This window comes from Mya arenaria, chromosome 1, assembly GCF_026914265.1.
Source record: "Mya arenaria isolate MELC-2E11 chromosome 1, ASM2691426v1".
In the NCBI taxonomy this organism is placed as follows: Eukaryota; Metazoa; Mollusca; class Bivalvia; order Myida; family Myidae; genus Mya; species Mya arenaria.
Window position 1 is genome coordinate 25977978 of NC_069122.1, and position 19342 is coordinate 25997319.

Below are 19342 nucleotides of genomic sequence, written 5' to 3' on the forward strand. Positions count from 1 at the left end.
TTTATATCGTGGTTGTCTAAAAGAAGCGTAATCAGTGTGTTTTATGACGCTGTTTACATAGTGGGTGTCTAAAAGAAGCGTAATCAGTGTGTTTTATGACGCTGTTTACATAGTGGGTGTCTAAAAGAAGCGTTATCAGTGTGTTTTATGACGCTGTTTACATAGTGGGTGTCTAAAAGAAGCGTAATCAGTGTGTTTTATGACGCTGTTTACATAGTGGGTGTCTAAAAGAAGCGCAATCAGTGTGTTTTATGACGCTGTTTACATAGTGGGTGTCTAAAAGAAGCGCAATCAGTGTGTTTTATGACGCTGTTTACATAGTGGGTGTCTAAAAGAAGCGTTATCAGTGTGTTTTATGACGCTGTTTACATAGTGGGTGTCTAAAAGAAGCGTAATCAGTGTGTTTTATGACGCTGTTTACATAGTGGGTGTCTAAAAGAAGCGCAATCAGTGTGTTTTATGACGCTGTTTACATAGTGGGTGTCTAAAAGAAGCGCAATCAGTGTGTTTTATGACGCTGTTTACATAGTGGGTGTCTAAAAGAAGCGTAATCAGTGTGTTTTATGACGCTGTTTACATAGAGGGTGTCTAAAAGAAGCGTAATCAGTGTGTTTTATCTCAGTATGTTCGTAGTGTCAGCGTGGCACCGAATAATGTGCAACGACCATGAACAAACCAAATTAATGTAGACGAAGGAGCTGTGCTTTACTTTGACAAAAAGACTGGAAATGATTGATAAAGACATTATAAAGACTAAACACTGATGAATTTTATTATACGCGAACTACCAGACATCTCATTTGTTTCTTTCCTTCATGCTTTAAGAAAAGCTGAAGTAAAATATCTATATTGGTCTAGGTTTTCGTTGCCGACACCATATCACGTCTGGCAATTAAAGGCAATCAGCAAACACAGGAAATAGCAGATATGCCCTGCGACAAGTGTCGAGGCGTGACACTACTGCAGGTGCTCGCATCACACTTTAAATTGGTCTTCTGAGATGTTGCCATTATTTGGCCACGATAAACACCCTCCTAGAGAAATACTGTTAACAAAATCAAAAGTTAAAAATGTTAAAAACGTTTATAGCCGTTTGTGAAACTGATCAGATCCAGACACAAACCAGTCTCATGGTTTTATACGATCTAAAACATTTAGAAGCTATATCTGTTTTTCAAACGACAATTTACACAAGACCTTTGTCATTCCTCTATAATAATGACTTAAGGTGTCCCAAAGGAACCTTGGATAAAAAGTTTACCTTGTATATTCTTATTTCATTAGACTGTTACCACCAGTGACATTATATTTTGTTTTATACATCAGGTATTAAATTGTTTTAAAATGTTTATACTATATAGATAATGCAATATGTTGAAGATTATCAATTGCCACATATTTCTAGCCAACTATGCCTTTCAATGTAGATGCACCTAAACTTATACTCCAGGAAAGACACACATTTTCGGCCTAAAACATTAAAAGAATAATTATATGATTCGTAAAATGCATCCATTACGTTTGAAGGGTGAGCTAAAAAGGGAATCATAAATAACGCATGAATTGTCTTCATAAACCTACGTTAAGTATATAATTAGCAAGTATTTATGACGCCTTCAAGAAAGAAGTTCAAATTTGAAGATAATTTAAAGAAAGATTTTAACAGTATGTTAAAACCTAACAGAAGTTGACATGAGTATGTGTGTTAACAAATATTTATGGGAGACGGATATATCAGAGTTCACAGAAAGTAAGATGTCTGTTCATTGTCTTATAAATCGTCTGCTAGATTACAACCTAGATTTCCCTCGGGTCAACGCAAACGAGAAGACGCCTTAATCCGACGTGTGTTCTTGAATCATGTCGTATGATCTTGCTAAAATTTGATATTAAACTAGACGTGGTGGCTGTCCCCCTTTAGTATAACAAAACAGAAGAACGGAACTATTTATATCATCGAACTGAGTTGCTTTTTTCTGCGCTCTTTTTTTTGGCGCAGCTGTTATACGATAGGTTTTGTATATCTGTGGGCCTATTAAAAAGGTGTATATAAAGCTTAATGATCAAATGCAAACAATATTAACGGTTTCGATTGGTTAACATTTCATGCGAAGAGACATAAGATGTTTCTGATTCGCAAGTAGAATTGTGTAACACCCACTGTTGTCACCTTGTGGCGGATCCGCGGTATAGTGGTGGCACACTTGACTTTCAATCAAGGGGTCGCAGGTTTGAATCCCCGTCGCACTACTAAATATACTAATAGTCTTCCGGGGGAGGCAAGTGTGACAGTGCTATACACCAGACCACATTTACGAACCAGGGTTACATTCTATCCGTCACCATGCCCCAAACACTCAATTTGACTGACAAAAATAGCTGTGTGAAGTAAGCATAACATTCGTCACTGGACTTTCAAAAAGATGAATGTAGTGCTGGCACGACATTGGACATTTGGCATTCAAAAAGGAATGTCACGCTGGAACGACATTGGACATAGAACACTAAAACGAATGTCGTGCTGGCATGAAATTGAACATTCAAGACGAAAATTGTGTTAACACATTGTAAATTGAACCTGGACATTTATAAATAAATGTCATGCTGGCACGGCATTGAACATGTAGAAATGAATGGCATGATGACACGGCTTCGGACATGTAGAAATGAATGTCATGCTGGCACGGCATTGGACATGTAGAAATAAATGGCATGATGGCATGACATTGGACATAGGACATACAAAAACCATGTCGGGCTAGCAGAAAATCGGATATTAGACATTCAAAAACGAATGTCTTGCTAGTCAACCAATAATTTCTTGGGGTAAACTTAAATCTGTTCACAAAATTACCGATTCCTTTGTAATATCAGGTTTTTGATTGGTTACCAAAAGTATGCATACCTTTTATAAGTTTTATTTAAAAAAAAATCCGTGATAATTATTAAAGTAATAAAAAGTGAAGTTAAAGATCTAGTTTAAGATTGATTGTTTCAGCGGATTATAATGCGCACTAAAAATCTCACACCATTGCTGAACTTATTCCGTCTTCAATTTGAATGTCCAATCTCATCTTGGACGACATAACCTTGTACTGGTAGAATGAGTCTGGAGAATATAACTGCCTGATAAAAGGACTTATACGACGATGTTTTACGATGGGCGATCAGCAGGTTGTCCACCTTGAATGAATCTAAAATATCCACATTCCAAACGACTACTCCATCCAAAGACTGTTTGAAAAGAAATGGACACGTTGAAGAAAGTAAACACGTTATGGAAGTTTTCAAATTGACATAAGACGTATGTTGCATACTAACAATAATAGCAAACAACACAATAAAAGAGTAAAAGAGGAATAACATTCCATTGCGTTCCACCAAACAAGAATTCATGATAAGGTTATACAATAACTGTAAATGTTCAATATGTAGTGATATAACTACTGCCCTTGTGTTTAAAATGACTCCTTGTACAATTTGGATTTCAACTTTTGTATGCTTATATCGGCAACATTTTTATATATACCGTGCGGTAATTTATTCAAACGTTGGTCTTATTCAATAAAAAGTTAAAGCTTAAAATAAGAAAAATGTTTTATCTGCACGACGTTCATTTCTAACTGCCAATGTCCAATGTCGTTCTAGCATGACTTTCATTTTTGAATGTCTTATGCCGACATACGTTTTAGAATGTCGAATGTCCAATGTCGTGCCAGCAAGACTTATATTTTTGAATGCCTAATGTCGTGCTAGCTCGACATACGTTTTTGAATGTTCAGTGCCCAATGTTGTGCTAGCACGACTTTCATTTTTGAATGACCAATGTTCTTTGTCGTATTTTTTTTTTGAATGTAAAATATTCAATGTCGTGCCAGCACGACTTTCATTTTTGAATGTCAAATGTCTTATGTCGTGTCAGCACGATTTTTTTTAAAACCAATGTCGTGCTTCATTTTTGAATGTCGCATGTCCAATGTCGTTTGTTAAGCTTTCTTCACGCAGCTTACAATTATCGTGTCTATTGGGTCTGCACGTATATACCATATACATTTCGGCGGTACTATTAATATTATCTTTATAGCACACTGTGGGATCTTTAAGGTAAAAATATATTACTCTAAATGAGGTAAATACGTCAAAACCGACAAAATAAAGGAACCTAACATTGTACATGTCATGCTTTGATTATTGTGTCGAGATCTATATCATAACTACAGTTTGGCTTCTAGGTTTGTAACCATTGTTATGCTTCTTGCCTTATGCTGTATCTGTTCTTTTAAAAGTGTATCGCAAGTAAAATCGCGATTAATTCATTTTTTTGTTGATATATTGTATAATTTTGATATCAGTCGTGATTATACATGAATGATTCTAAATAACAAAAAGCTTTCAGTAATAGAAAGGCGCCAACACATAAAATACCAGTAATGATATACTATTATTGGAAATTAAGACGTTGATCAATTGCACATCCTCAAGATCTCTTGTTATTAAATAAAATCAAATGGAATATACATATGTAGAATACCAGGTTGAAATATAACAACAATTTAATATGTTTTTTCTGGAAGAATCACAAGATTCGAGAATACACTTAAACTATCAGTGGGGAATAATTGAGACTGTTCATTGCCAGAACTGTTAAGTGCAGCCATGTTGGCGTAGGCGCTCTTCAGGTATCAACACACGGGGTTTACAGGAACAAGCCGAAACGACAAAACTTCAGCGATAACCCTGTTTTGAGGCATAAGGTTAAAAGCATTAAAAGTTCAAACAGTCATGAGAAGCACGCGATTTCACAGAAAATAACACACTACGGATACGTAAAACCATCTTTATTTAAGGATTTATCGCATTTTTCTTGCGTTTATGGCGTATGAATACAGTAAGGCACGCGAGCAAAATTCCATGAAGCTAGTGCTTCTTGGTAATTTGCTCGCTTGCCCTACTGTGTTCATACTGAATTAACGCAAGATAAAATGCGATCAATACTTATATTTACCTTTGAAAACATTCATATTTATTACAAATTAGTGGTATATTCTGCAATTGAGTATATCTTCTTAAAGCTGCACTCTCACAGATTGAGCGATTTGACAACTTTTTTATTTTTTGTCTTGGAACGAACCAATTTTTGCGAAAATCCATGGAAACCAGTGAAACAAGACTGCTTACAAAAATTAGATCGCAGATTTTTATATTTAAGTTCAAAAATTGATGTTTCATGCATTTTACTTAAACCGTTAGTAACGGTTTAAGCTATAAAACATTAATTTTCGAACGGAAATATGAAACTCTACGATCTGATTTTTTGTCAACAATCTTATATCGTTGGTTTGCAGATATTTACGCAAAAAATTGCCCTTTCAAAGATAAAAAAAGATAAAAGTTGTAAAAATGGTATATCTGTGAGAGTGCAGCTTTAAAGAAATGTAACCGACAACAAACATATGTGTAAAATGATAGCTGATTTTTGTTACGTCGTATACCTTTGGTAAAATAGCGTCGAACTAATCGAATCGCAGCGCAATATTGAAATAATGACGTCATAACTCCTTGCGTATTATACAATATGAACGTCAAGTTTTATCTACACAAAGCACTAGGAGTTCTCTGTTGGTTTAAAACCAGTTTATAGATATTATTGTATAAAATGTGTGTTTTCGGTCCGTTATCGTGGTGTGTTATAACGCAAAAACCCGGGCGTTATCGGTAGAAAACGTGCATTATTCAGTAAATTCACGTGCCGTTAGTGACCGGCTTTTTGTTTTACATAAGCGCTTTCAGGGCTCGCATCATAACAATTGGGGTCAATGGCAGCTGAGCGACCTGGTTTCTGACTGAAAGTGGTCAACGATGGCATTTTTTGCACAAAAACAAATTTCAGCATATATAGCTGTATACAAATATCAACAAATTAAATAAAACATATTTTCTTCTGAGTTGTCTTTACCTGGCAAGCTGATGTGTGTTTACTAGATAGTACTTTCTGCAGTTGTTTAAAGTATTTGTTTGCTTTAAAAGCACTAAATTAAGTCTAAAACGTTCAACTCCTCCGAACTTTAGTTATTTCTGTCGATTTTTATTCAGAACAAACGGCTTGCTACGGACTCGGGATGTAAACCATTTTGCGGGCCTTTGCAGATGGTAACGACCTCAAAAAGGTAAATTTAATCTCCAATCAGTTATCAGCAAGTGTTTATTTACGATAGAGCAAACAAATGAAGAAATCACGACCAACAATCAGTTCTTTGCTTTGAACCCGAGAAACGTAAGTAACTAATCACTGCTGTTGACACAGTTCGGTGCAGTTATGCCGCATACCCTTGTTTGGGGAGGATGAACAACAATATAAGCTAGTATTTGCTTCGTCATTGTTATTATTATTCGTTTTGTTCAAAATTCTACACAAAGTTATCAGAGTGTTCAATTTTTAATCAGGCCTCGTCATTTGTATCGGGTGCAGCAAAGGCCATGGCCAAAGACAAGAACAACAACTGATAGTGACACCATGGGTCATACCCTATTGGATGTTGTTGATCAAAAATAATGTGTTTAATACTATATGAATCCATTTCTTTATAATACATATAGACCGTGAATATATCCAGTGGTTTAAGCTTTCGAAACATGTTTTTTTTATATCTGCCTAAGATAATATGTTCGGTGTACGTACAGCGCAGGAGTGATATAAAGTCATGCAATATATTGTTTAGTATATAGCAAGTGTAATAACTATGCAAATTAGGTAGCCGCGACACAGAAAAATATATTCATAAACGTAAACAAACAAACAGTTTATTTACCTGGGCCTCTGGACCTTTCAAAAGAAATTCTGTCAGTGTCATCAAACTCAGCTCCACAATGAAACGAATGGTGAAGAATGCTGGGCTAATTGTATTCACAGCGCCAGAAAAAAACAAACTCTGCCAGACTTGGAATGACAACAATGTTCCTGCGAACCAAATTATGCAAATATCGGGACACAAGAGCATTGCATCTATTAACAACTATAACCACAAACATCCAAATCAACACAAGGAAATATCCAACATCCTGTACTCCAGTTAATATACCCCGTCTACTCTCATGCAAATGCTCAGTCTAGGCAATTCGCCAGCAATGCTCAAGCTCACACAGTCACTGATTCCACATCATACCTCACTATAACTGGTGGATTTTACAACATTTTGGTACTTCAAATAAAGGAGGCAATATCCATGTGCACATTCATAAAAATATCAAACATCCATGTGGTAATCAACCGGCTGGAAAGCGAATTCGCACAATGAGTTCGATACTGAAACTGACAAACAGCATTTTTTAATTTTCAAACTTCAACCGCCAATTGGCATGATCATACTTGCTTGATTACTGATGACGTCGAGCAGTTATGAAATTGCTAAAATTATTATTGTGTTGATTTAAATAAATTTAAACGTGTACTTTTGTTGTTTTTAAGTGAAACCCCAAACTATGATAAGACAATTGAGACATGATTTATGTTTCATTGGTAAATAAAATGTTTTATGTGGAACTATTTTCTTTCCTGCGGATGAAACAGCCTAATAACACCAAATGTGTATTCTTCGCACTAGGACACGGGAATTTGTATTGAAGAGACTGTGACCTAGATTTCGACAATGAGTTATGTTCTAAAAATATAATCTCGAATTCGTGTTTATTTTGTCAGTTTACATTCAAAGACATATCTGTAATTGACTATGAAATTTCATCGTGCGAATCCCTTTGGCTGTTTCAAGATTTAAGTGTCAGTGAAAACTGACCTTTACAATCTGAAGTCCACTGTTCTCGCTTTTCAAACTAATCACAGACACAATGGCGGTATAAAAACAGGAGTGTATCAATAATCATATATTTGCCTACTATAGAAGATGCAATTCAGAAAATCTCTGAGAGCGATATTGTTTTTGATAAAACTAGACTATGTGAACTTGTAAATACTGCTGAAAGTGCCTTAGTAGAACCTGCCAGAACTACAATTGATGCGCATAGTTATTCTCCACATAGAAGTAAGTCTAATTCTAGAAAGCATAATAAATGGTTCAATTGTGAGTAAAAAGCAGCTAAGAGTTATTTCCATCTAAGTAAATGTAGATATAGTCATGTAAAGAACAATGATACAAAACATGATTTGGTACAATCATCAAAAATACATGGCTGTAATAAGAAAATCTGTAGTATAAAAGAGATATGGGGTGAAAAAAACGAAGTATGCGCAATAAGTCTCCACACGATTATTGGAACTACATACATATTTCAAAGATGCACTCTTACTCCCAAATAAGCAGTACCACAATAAATATAATTGTTTTAATATACCGAAAGGAATGGATGAATATCGAAAACAATAATTCTTATGAAATATACCGAGTTTAATTAGAAAGAAAGGTGTATAAAACACGGTATTTCTACCTTTTGAGACGATAGTTGATCACAGTATATGTTTTTGGACTTATTAGTCATTTAATATTTGTGCGTTTTCATCCATTACATACACGGTTACAATCTTGTTATCAGTAACAAATATTTTTCATAAAAGCAATTTTAGCTAGTATTTAAAGGTTTATCACTTAAAATGTTTGTGTGTTATACATGTGTATGTCGTGATTTTAAATACGAGTATCACTTTAAATACTAGAAATAAGTCGGATAATGTTAATCTTGATGTATTTTTCTAAACGCATCATTGCTAATAACGTTGGTGCAAATGCACATGTTGATTCAAAACTTTAAATGTAAACACTATAGGAAGGATCTTAAACATCAACACCATCATTTGTTAAATTTTGACGAAAATATGAGCGTAAATTATTTAAAATTCTAGTGAAAACAAAAGCAGAGCAAGACTCCCTTTGGCGGACACCAATGATACTGTCTAATATGTTTGTGTATTTTGAATTTTTTGACACACATGATTATATATTGTTGTAAATGATCTGAATGAATAAAAAATATATATTTGTATTGATTAGTTTTTGTCAGAGCCAAGGTCTACGGATTATGTCAAATGCTTGAATAAAGTCTATATATGTTTATTTGCTTCTATTATTCAAGTACCATATTGAATGGTTCAAAATAAACATGCTGTCCCTAGTTGAATAGCTCTTTCAAAAAACGGATTGACTACGATCAATAAGGTAATTCAATAAGCTTGTAAAGAATTTAATGTAATAGGTCGATCATTTTCAGGACGGCCTGGATATCTTTCATTTGTATACATAAGACTAAAAAATCCAGTTGTCCAAATAATGATGAAAACACAGGCTTTTATTATTTTATATTGTTTGTATTGCTTTTTTTCAATCTCCGTAACAGTAATCCCTAAATTTATTTCTTCATTATTGTCATTATTCGCCTCACTTATCTAGTGTGTCTATCTCTTTCCATTTTGTAACATTCGTATTTTTCCGATCGTTTTATATTTTGCAATCTATATAATTATCCAAACGCACTTTCCGATAAAAAATTTAAAAAGCCTGTATATATTCTATTATTTCATCTGATATTTGATGAGTGAATTAGTTTGTTTCAGAATAACCTATTAGACGTCAAAGTATAACTGAGACTTCTTATTGGTAAACAATGTTAACAAATCTATTATTTTTTATTCTCCCATAATTTTCTCCCTTGCTTAAATCGTTATTTGTATAATTGACTTTGCTGTAAAGGGTTAAAGACTAAGCCCTTGTTGAAATATTCCGGCATTACAAATAATTAGAAATTGTCTTGATCGACAGTTCGTTAAATTGCAATTATGGTTTCTTAATTTAAGTCGCTCGATTTTTTGTCCAGATCTTGTTTAATTTCTTAGCTAAATTTATTTAGAATGCAATTTCGTAAAATAAGAATCTCAAACGACCTTTATAACAAGGATTATAAATTTACTATTAAAACACTATTCAATTTTAAATTACTGAAATTCCTTTTCAATATCAGTGGTATAGCTGTACACAATAGATTACCTTTACTAAATTTAATGTCATGCCAACGGTCGTTTAACGTCGTTTTTGTGTAATGTTTTACACAAACACATAAAGCATACTCAATACTATAAACCCTAACGCTCACACATGCGAAATATTGTCAGTACCTACGTGGTTTTCTTAACTTCATAGTATTAGGAATCGTCTGTTTTACACATTGAAGATTTTATGTTATATAGGATAATCGTAATTGCACGAACATTTTCTTATTTGAGCACATATAAGTCTATATGTATGTAAATGGCCTCTATACTAGGTCAATATATTCCTACAAACTTCCTTATCCGATGGCCTACAAATTAAAACACCACCATGTTATTTGCATGTGTAGCTGATCAGGATATTTGGCACCCAGTTTAAGTACAAAATGGTTAGGAAAAACATTTTTGATGTTTACTCCAGTGAAAATACGAATACGTTGAGTTGTATTGTATCGTCTCTTCGTCTACATTAGTGTAACCACATCATTTCACCAATTTAAGGTAATCACTCCATAATTAGCATGTAAAGATGCATATTATATACTAACATTAAAATTATTTAAACGTTTGATTTATATTGATTGATCATATTATATTTTCATGTTTTACATTTTTTTAGAAACACCATAATGACGCTACTATTATGATATGATTTATTAAAGGCAGGTAACGAAAAAAATGATGAATTTATTACCTGTTTGTATGTCAATTAAACGTAAAACAGTATCATTCCAAATATAGAAAGACGCTTGATAATAACCGGACCGATTTTATTCAATTTTGAAGATAACAAAACAACACATTAAACATTAGGCTTATTTCTGATTGATTACTTTTGACGAAAATCATCCTCTAAAATTGCTAAGCCGGAAATGCTATACTTTACAGGGCTTATAATCGATGTACATTTGTCTATTGGTACCAACATATCGGTCACTGACTGTTATATTAGACTTACTGACGGTCACTGACTGTTATATTAGACTTACTGACGGTCACTGACTGTTATATTAGACTTACTGACGGTCACTGACTGTTATATTAGACTTACTGACGGTCACTGACTGTTATATTAGACTTACTGAACACCCTGTCTAGAGGCACAGTGTTCATGCCGGATAGCCAGAATTTAAGTCGTCTGTGAGAACCCGCCAACACTTATAATACAAATATCAGCCAGCATCACTTGAAGACAATATGAATAAAAACAAACATATGCAATTCACATAATTTGTTAGTTTTATTCAGAAATCATTGTACCGCGTCATCTGGCCTAAAACCGTATTTCAATTATCCCATTCTAAAAGATGGACGCACGAAATGGAGAATGTTGATCGGCACTAGTGATATGTGCAATACCGTGAATGGGTCCTAACACCGGCTTCAGTGGTGCTCCATAAGCTTTGTCTCTACAGCGAACCTATTCAAGTAGTTATTTGGTGGCGTGGGTTAAATAATACAAAAGCTCGTTCAATAAGAATTAATATACATGCATAAGTAATCCAAAACTAAGTGATCTAACAAACATTTTATTATACAAAGGCCGTAGAGCATGCCCGAACGCGCTCCTAAATCATCTGATTCCCTGTACCCTGTTCGTTGACAATCAGTATTACGAGATATTGTTAATCAAACAGTCGGCATTTGCAAATGACATATTTAATCTTGCACTTGATCTAGATCAAACCTGACCCCAGTATTGAATGACTGGAAATTTAAGAAATCACATGTCTGCCTAAAATATATTCCTACATGAATATACTATTGCCCGTTCATCAATCTACATTACAACCTACATGAATATACTATTGCCCGTTCATCAATCTACATTACAACCTACATGAATATACTATTGCCCGTTCATCAATCTACATTACAACATACATGAATATACTATTGCCCGTTCATCAATCTACATTACAACATACATGAATATACTATTGCCCGTTCATCAATCTACGTTACAACATACAGGAATATACTATTGCCCGTTCATCAATCTACGTTACAACATACATGAATATACTATTGCCCGTTCATCAATCTACGTTACAACATACATGAATATACTATTGCCCGTTCATCAATCTACATTACAACATACAGGAATATACTATTGCCCGTTCATCAATCTACATTACAACATACATGAATATACTATTGCCCGTTCATCAATCTACATTACAACATACATGAATATACTATTGCCCGTTCATCAATCTACATTACAACATACAGGAATATACTATTGCCCGTTCATCAATCTACGTTACAACATACATGAATATACTATTGCCCGTTCATCAATCTACGTTACAACCTACATGAATATACTATTGCCCGTTCATCAATCTACGTTACAACATACATGAATATACTATTGCCCGTTCATCAATCTACGTTACAACATACATGAATATACTATTGCCCGTTCATCAATCTACATTACAACATACATGAATATACTATTGCCCGTTCATCAATCTACATTACAACATACATGAATATACTATTGCCCGTTCATCAATCTACGTTACAACATACATGAATATACTATTGCCCGTTCATCAATCTACGTTACAACATACATGAATATACTATTGCCCGTTCATCAATCTACGTTACAACATACATGAATATACTATTGCCCGTTCATCAATCTACGTTACAACATACAGGAATATACTATTGCCCGTTCATCAATCTACGTTACAACCTACATGAATATACTATTGCCCGTTCATCAATCTACGTTACAACATACAGGAATATACTATTGCCCGTTCATCAATCTACATTACAACATACAGGAATATACTATTGCCCGTTCATCAATCTACATTACAACATACATGAATAACCAAAAGCTCAGTGTTTAATAGTGTCCGCCCCACTGGCACCGAATTTTCAAACTCAATCATTTTTAAAAAAAATCAAAACAAATCTTATAATTCCTTACTCAAAATTAAAATACCGAATATGTAAAAAAATATTTCTTTTTAAATGTGCACTTTGTACTGTATAATAAACTAACATGGTATTGAACGTTTCTCTACCCAGGTCACGTAATCATCTTATTACTCAGTTCAAAAGAACTTCTGCAGATTAACAGCCATCGGAATTTAAGGATAGGATATATATCTTCCGAACACCCCACCTTAGCCCGCGAAGAAATTTGCCTATCATACGATTTTTTTTTACTTTATTCCCATTTTTCTGTTTTCATAGTTTTTCTACCACCCTTGACTTCCGGTTTTATTACTGGTTTACGTCCAGTTTGTAACATGTGATTTGATTGGTCGAATGAAAAGGCGGCGTATTTAAAATCTCAAATCGTTAACAAATTGAAACTCTAACATTTTGGCCCTTCTTCTCCGTTATCAAGCAAATCATGAATGGTAGTCCACATGAAATATTAAGCTGCAAAGATTCAATGCAATGGTTATACAGATTAAGGCATATTTATAACAGAAAACTCTGTCACTCAACATAACAATACATTTCTTTTATACGAGTTCACTGTATTAATAAATTCTTACTGTTCGAAATGAAGTAAAATCGATAAATATAATGAAGAAACTTTGTTGTTCTTGGTATTTGAGTGACTAACCACTAACAGCTATAGGGGAACGCACCTGGCGCACCTCCGCCCCGCCCCCCTCCCAAAAAAAATAAATAAAATATAAATACATATTTCCATAATTGGATGAAAAATTCTAGAGATTCATCTTCTGATAACTTTTCCAATGTACTAGTCAAGAAGGGTGAGAGTGGTTTGGTGGATTAAGATGTCTGCCTCGAATCCAAGAGTTATTTGGTTATATCCAACCTGGTGACAAATGGAACATTATGATGAGGCTCTTGAACGTACACAGTACTGGTTTCCAGGGGCGTAGCTAGCTCTCTATTCATGTGGATTCATGATTGTGCTGGGGGGTATGAAATTTTGAAAACAATGGAGCAATCTGGTGTATTCTGGGGTTTCTTAGGTCCTTTAGTACTTGTAAATTGACAGTTTAAGGATAATAAATCAACAAATTTATTTTCTCGGAAGATCTTTTCTACAAAATAGCAAACAAATAAGGTTCGATAATGTGAAAAACACTCAGATTGTCTTACAGAAGTCTAATTGTCTGTCCTTTTTGACATTGAACTGTATACTTACATACTCGATGACAATGTCCATGTGTCTGTTACATCATGTACTCAAACAAACATAGTGATTCTGTAGCTTTGGCTAAACTGTCTTATTTTTTCGTCAGAATCATGTGGATTCAGCCGTGTATTTCGCGTATAGGCAGCTACGCGCCTCGTTTCTACCTACAAACAGACTTGGCTGTTAAGTTATCAACTTTTATCACAATCAAGCAAATTATTCTATGTATATGTTTTATTAGACAAATCTTGCAATATAAGTTTAAGCAATATTACAACACAACTACATTAACAACAAACATGAAATGGTTATAGTGACTTCTGACTTGGTCACAATTTATAGAGAGAGCAAAATAATTAATTTCCTTATTGATAAAAGCTAGTAAAAAAGGTAACAAGTCACTTTAAGTTCCAATATAGCTAATTTAAAAGTCAATACATCCCTATTAGTTCCAATAGAGCTCTATAATGGAGTTTATTCATTTAAGAAATTTAAAAAATGCTTTATTTTGCTGAAAAGCATCGGTAACACTTAATATTTTAAAGGGCGCCTCTTTTAAAGCATGGATCTTCAAATGATTTTGCTTTTGCTCTTTAGTAATTTAAAGCTGCACTCTTACAGAGTGAATGTCTGGTAAACAGTGATATAAGACTGCTAACAAAAGATTCGAATGTAGTTTTTCATGTTTTTTTTTGTCAAAAAATTGATGTTTTATGGTAGTATTTGAATGTAGTTTTTCATATTTATGTTTGAAAATTTCATATTTATGTTTTATAGTAAAAAGCATTATTAACGTTTTTTTTTAAAGATTTTGGCGTTCTTTCTTACATTTGAGATTTGTTCTATTGTAAGTTACCTTTATATTAATAAATGAATTTAAGGCTTTAATGCCAACATGAGCGTATTCTGAGACAAAAAACCCAAACATTTCATATCAGTGTCAAACTGTTAGAGTGCAGCTCTAAAGCCAAACTGGTAATACAAATTGAAAGCAATTGTCCTGTAAAAACAATAGCATTATGTGCTCCTTTCAAAAATGTTACAAAATGGTCTGAGAAACAAAACATTTACTATCCCTATATTGAGCTGAGGTGAAATAAATACATGTATATACCTACAAAGCAATATTTCTAAATAACATTTCATGCATTTTAAAGATACTATTTCAGCAACTGTAAGTATCTTTTACTGAGAAAGTACACACAACTGGACAAAATCCCAACTCTTGCAAAGATAAAGACGGCAGATTGTCATTATATAAGGCATTGTTTCCAGGTTGTAGCGATATCATGTTAAAACTGTTAACAGCGCAATGTTACATCTCCACTGAGCCCAGATCTAGGTTGTGGGATAGGAGATAGTGCCGGTGTGTCTCACTCTGTGGAACTGCAGCCCACAAGCCTAGACTTCAATACATATGACTGTCACGGATACTGGTGTTGCCATCCATCACTTCCCTGCAAAGATATAAAAAAACTGATTTTAAAGGTTTATTTTAACCTAGCTACAACTGTACATTCATTTTAAACCTATTAATTAATGCACAATGTGCACATGGACTTGTAGCATCTGCATTATAATAAATGTTTTGAAAATATTTATTGATATTCAACTTTTCAGCAAAAGCTGGGGTATGTGCCTGTATAGTTGAGTGGTCTATCAATTTTCCTAATAATTTACTTGTTTCCACAAGAAGACTCGAATCAAATTTGGGATCAGTCTGTTTTGTTACTTATTTCCTATTTTTTTCTAAAATTATGATATCAAACATTGAAATATATATGTGATTGTGATAAAGGTAAATGTAAGCATAATACTATTAATCATTTTCAGTTTCAGGAAATAATTTTTTGTATCACAAAACATGACCAAGTCCATTTAAGAGCATTTTGGCAATTGCAAAGGAATTGAGATGGCACTCATTTCTGTAAGCATGCATAAAAAACAAAGCAATAAGTTAAACTACAAATGAATTAATCAAAGGTGTTCGTCACATTGCCTGGATACAGTAATACCTTTATTTTTTATTATCAATATTTTTTTTGTCAAAATAGTGAATATATGTCATTTAAAAATATATTCCTCAATTTTCCATGAAAGAAAATTAGTATAATATATATATAAATATAATGTTACTTAATAAATATACATGTGTAAATGAACCAAACGCATGTATTCACACAAAGACAAAATACATGCATGTTTCTACAATTATATAGATAATTATTTAACACGGCGTATTGGTAAATAGCTCTTTTTTATAAATAAAACATTTTGCACTTCTTACCTGTGAAACGTTTTTGCGATGAGATCGCTGTCAAGGAAACAATTCAATCCTGTGGTGCATATTAAGCCACTTTCCGTTGTCTCATGAAATTTCATATTCGGCTTTGATGGTTTGTGTAATTCCAGAATCAGTCTGACCCGAAATACGCACGCTCAAGTCACAGCGGAATTTAATGTCAAAGACTTCTCTGTGATTAACACTTTCGGTCCAACTATTACAGTTGTTGACACTTGTACGCGAAACGTCTCGCGGAGTTCATGGACCAATGAAATGAGCCGTTATAAAACCTTACTCTGAAACCGGAAGTCAAGGGTGGTAGAAAATCTAGGAAAACAGAAAAATGGGAATAAAGTAAAAAATAAACGTATGATAGGCAAAATTCTTCGCGGGCTACGATGGAGTGTTCGGAAGATAGAAACCATATCCTTAAATTCCGATGACTGTTAATCTGCAGAAGTTCTTTTAAACTGAGTAATAAGATGATTACGTGACCCGGGTAGAGAAACGTTCAATACCATGTTAGTATATTATACAGTACAAAGTGCATATTTAAAAAAAAAATCAATATTTTTTTAAATATTATATTTTTAGTAAGGAATTATAAGATTTTTTTTAAAAAATGATTAAGTTTAAATCCGGTGCCAGTGGTCCGCCCGACCTGTCGCTGTACTTTTGATGTATTACTAATAATCGAGCCCTTAAGTTGTGGTTTAAGTCACAATATCTTGAGGCTGACTTCTGTATCAAGCAGGCGTTCCAGAAGAAGACACATTTGACCTATTTGCATAGACAAGTATGTAAGATAGGAGCTTGTCACATATATCAAAATTGCATTGCCTGATGTCTGAATGGAAATGCCTTTGCATAATGTCGTGAGACAGGCACATTGCACATTTATGTTATAGCTTATTATCCGTCCCTAGTCCCTTGAGTACAATAACGCCACCACAGATTCCAACTTCATCAAGTCGTGACAACTGCTGGCCTCCATCAACTAACCAAAGCTCGAACGTATATATATGTCGTTATTGCGTTCATATTTTAAGGTATTAAATGTTCATATAACTTAAGATTGATGTTTGCTCGTGCTGTTGGCGTTAGTGTTGAATTTTGACTTGCGGTTCACGTCATCTGCTTCATGTTACACTTGACGATTACTAATATGTCAGATAAATGCCCGAAAGCACTTCCGATACATGCATTGTAGACATGTTGTTTTAGTCTTTTATTTTGTATTCTTTAATCAAACTGATTGGGCGGGAAATGGATTATTTGTTAATTATCTTGTTAAGCAAGCATGTCAATATATTCACGTATCAAAATGCAGAATTGGAATGGTACAAAATCAAAGCGTTCAAAGCGTTGCAAGGCTTTCAGCCTGCTACGTTTTGTGGGTATAGTCATGTAATTGTAAAACAAATTAACATAAACTATATCTAAAGATAGTATATGCATGCTAATGAATTCCTTTGAAAATAATTTTATGCTGATACTCAATACAATCAAAAACCATGGAGCATTAGTCCCTTGAAATACCCATTTAATATGTGGAATACCTAAATAATTACAAAGGTATGGAGTAACACTTGTTGTATATATAAAACCTTATCTGGAACTTTAGTTTCATAAACAATGCACTGCCTCGGATAACTCATGTAGGCATCTTTTATTAAAATCTACTCTATACGCTACAATAAAACATGACTGAGTCGTATTTAATTTACTACCAGGGTTTTCCTGCAAAAGCAAATGCATCAAACGAAATGCATTGGACATGTTAATTAAGTTTTTGTTTAAGGTATCTGTCTACAATGACAGGATCATTGCGCAAAATTCCTCTGAATCGTCTCATCAATATACTATTTATTCCCTGTATGCATTGATGTATCTTTATATCGCCCTCAACATGTGTCACACGAGGACAAAATGACTAGATACATTACAGTGGTTTATAAATATTCATATGCAACATGCTCAAGATTCCAGACTGAAATTACTGAGAAAAACACGGAAATCCTCACACTCTTTCCCTTCATTCGCTACATCACTTTACTCACAACACGTAGACGACCGAAATCCCGTCAGCGCTTTAAGCGTTTTGATTTTAATTGTGAATGTGTGTAAAATGCATTTCGTAATGGTTAAATGCTGTAACTATGTACTTACTCAAGTAAATGGTTTGATGCATAACCTTTTATCTTGTGTAGGTAAATACTAACAATCTGAATAAAAAATGTCAAGCAAGAGCCGATTTTAGGTTATTTTAAACATAGAAATGATCCTAAATCTATGAAGTACAATCACCGACTTATTAAAGGATAAAATGAATATCATAATTTCATTTAAAACATTTTGGTTTGATACCTTACGCCAAAAGAGCATTTAATGGAATCTTTAATACAATCCATGTTGTTTTCTTATTAACGAGTTCTCCGGATCAATTTCCGGGGAATAATCCTGTCCGAATCCGATGACATAGATTGTATTCTAACCGATGATATCTTGTTCCCTTGCCGCAGCCAAAATATTGTAACTCTGTGATATTAAAATTATTTCATATTCTTTAATATTAATTGCGTAATTACGAAAGCGGCATATAGCCTAAAAAACTTCAAGTCAGCAAATGCAACTATTCATGGCTAAAAAAGCTTGTTCATAGTATCATTAGCGTTTGAAGTATAATGTTTACATAATGTACTCAATATACACGTTCAAGTCAATCAGGTTACTGGGTCACCATGTGTCCAAAGCTCACATATTAATTTTTACATTAAATACTTTAAACCACAATCGTTTGTTTGTTTAATTGCATAATATATAAAATCAAATGATGGGGAAATGCATGTCTTTGTTTATTATGAAAACACTATCCTCCATGGATTTTGTTCTGTCGTCAGTGCAAAAGAGC

The 19342-nt window shown here is 33.8% G+C and overlaps 1 protein-coding gene across 5 annotated transcripts in view; it reads right to left on the minus strand.

The window, feature by feature from the left end:
• Window positions 1–19342, minus strand: part of LOC128237482 (5-hydroxytryptamine receptor 1D-like) — a 267463-nt gene that overhangs the window by 62403 nt on the left and 185718 nt on the right. Inside the window, exon 1 of one of the 5 annotated variants that reach the window (XM_052953343.1) lies at window positions 6810–6833. The exons of the other annotated variants lie outside the window; for them this stretch is intronic. The gene's annotated coding sequence lies outside the window, so the exon portion shown is untranslated. Of the gene's footprint in view, window positions 1–6809; window positions 6834–19342 lie in introns of those variants that run through there. 5 annotated transcript variants of the gene reach the window in all.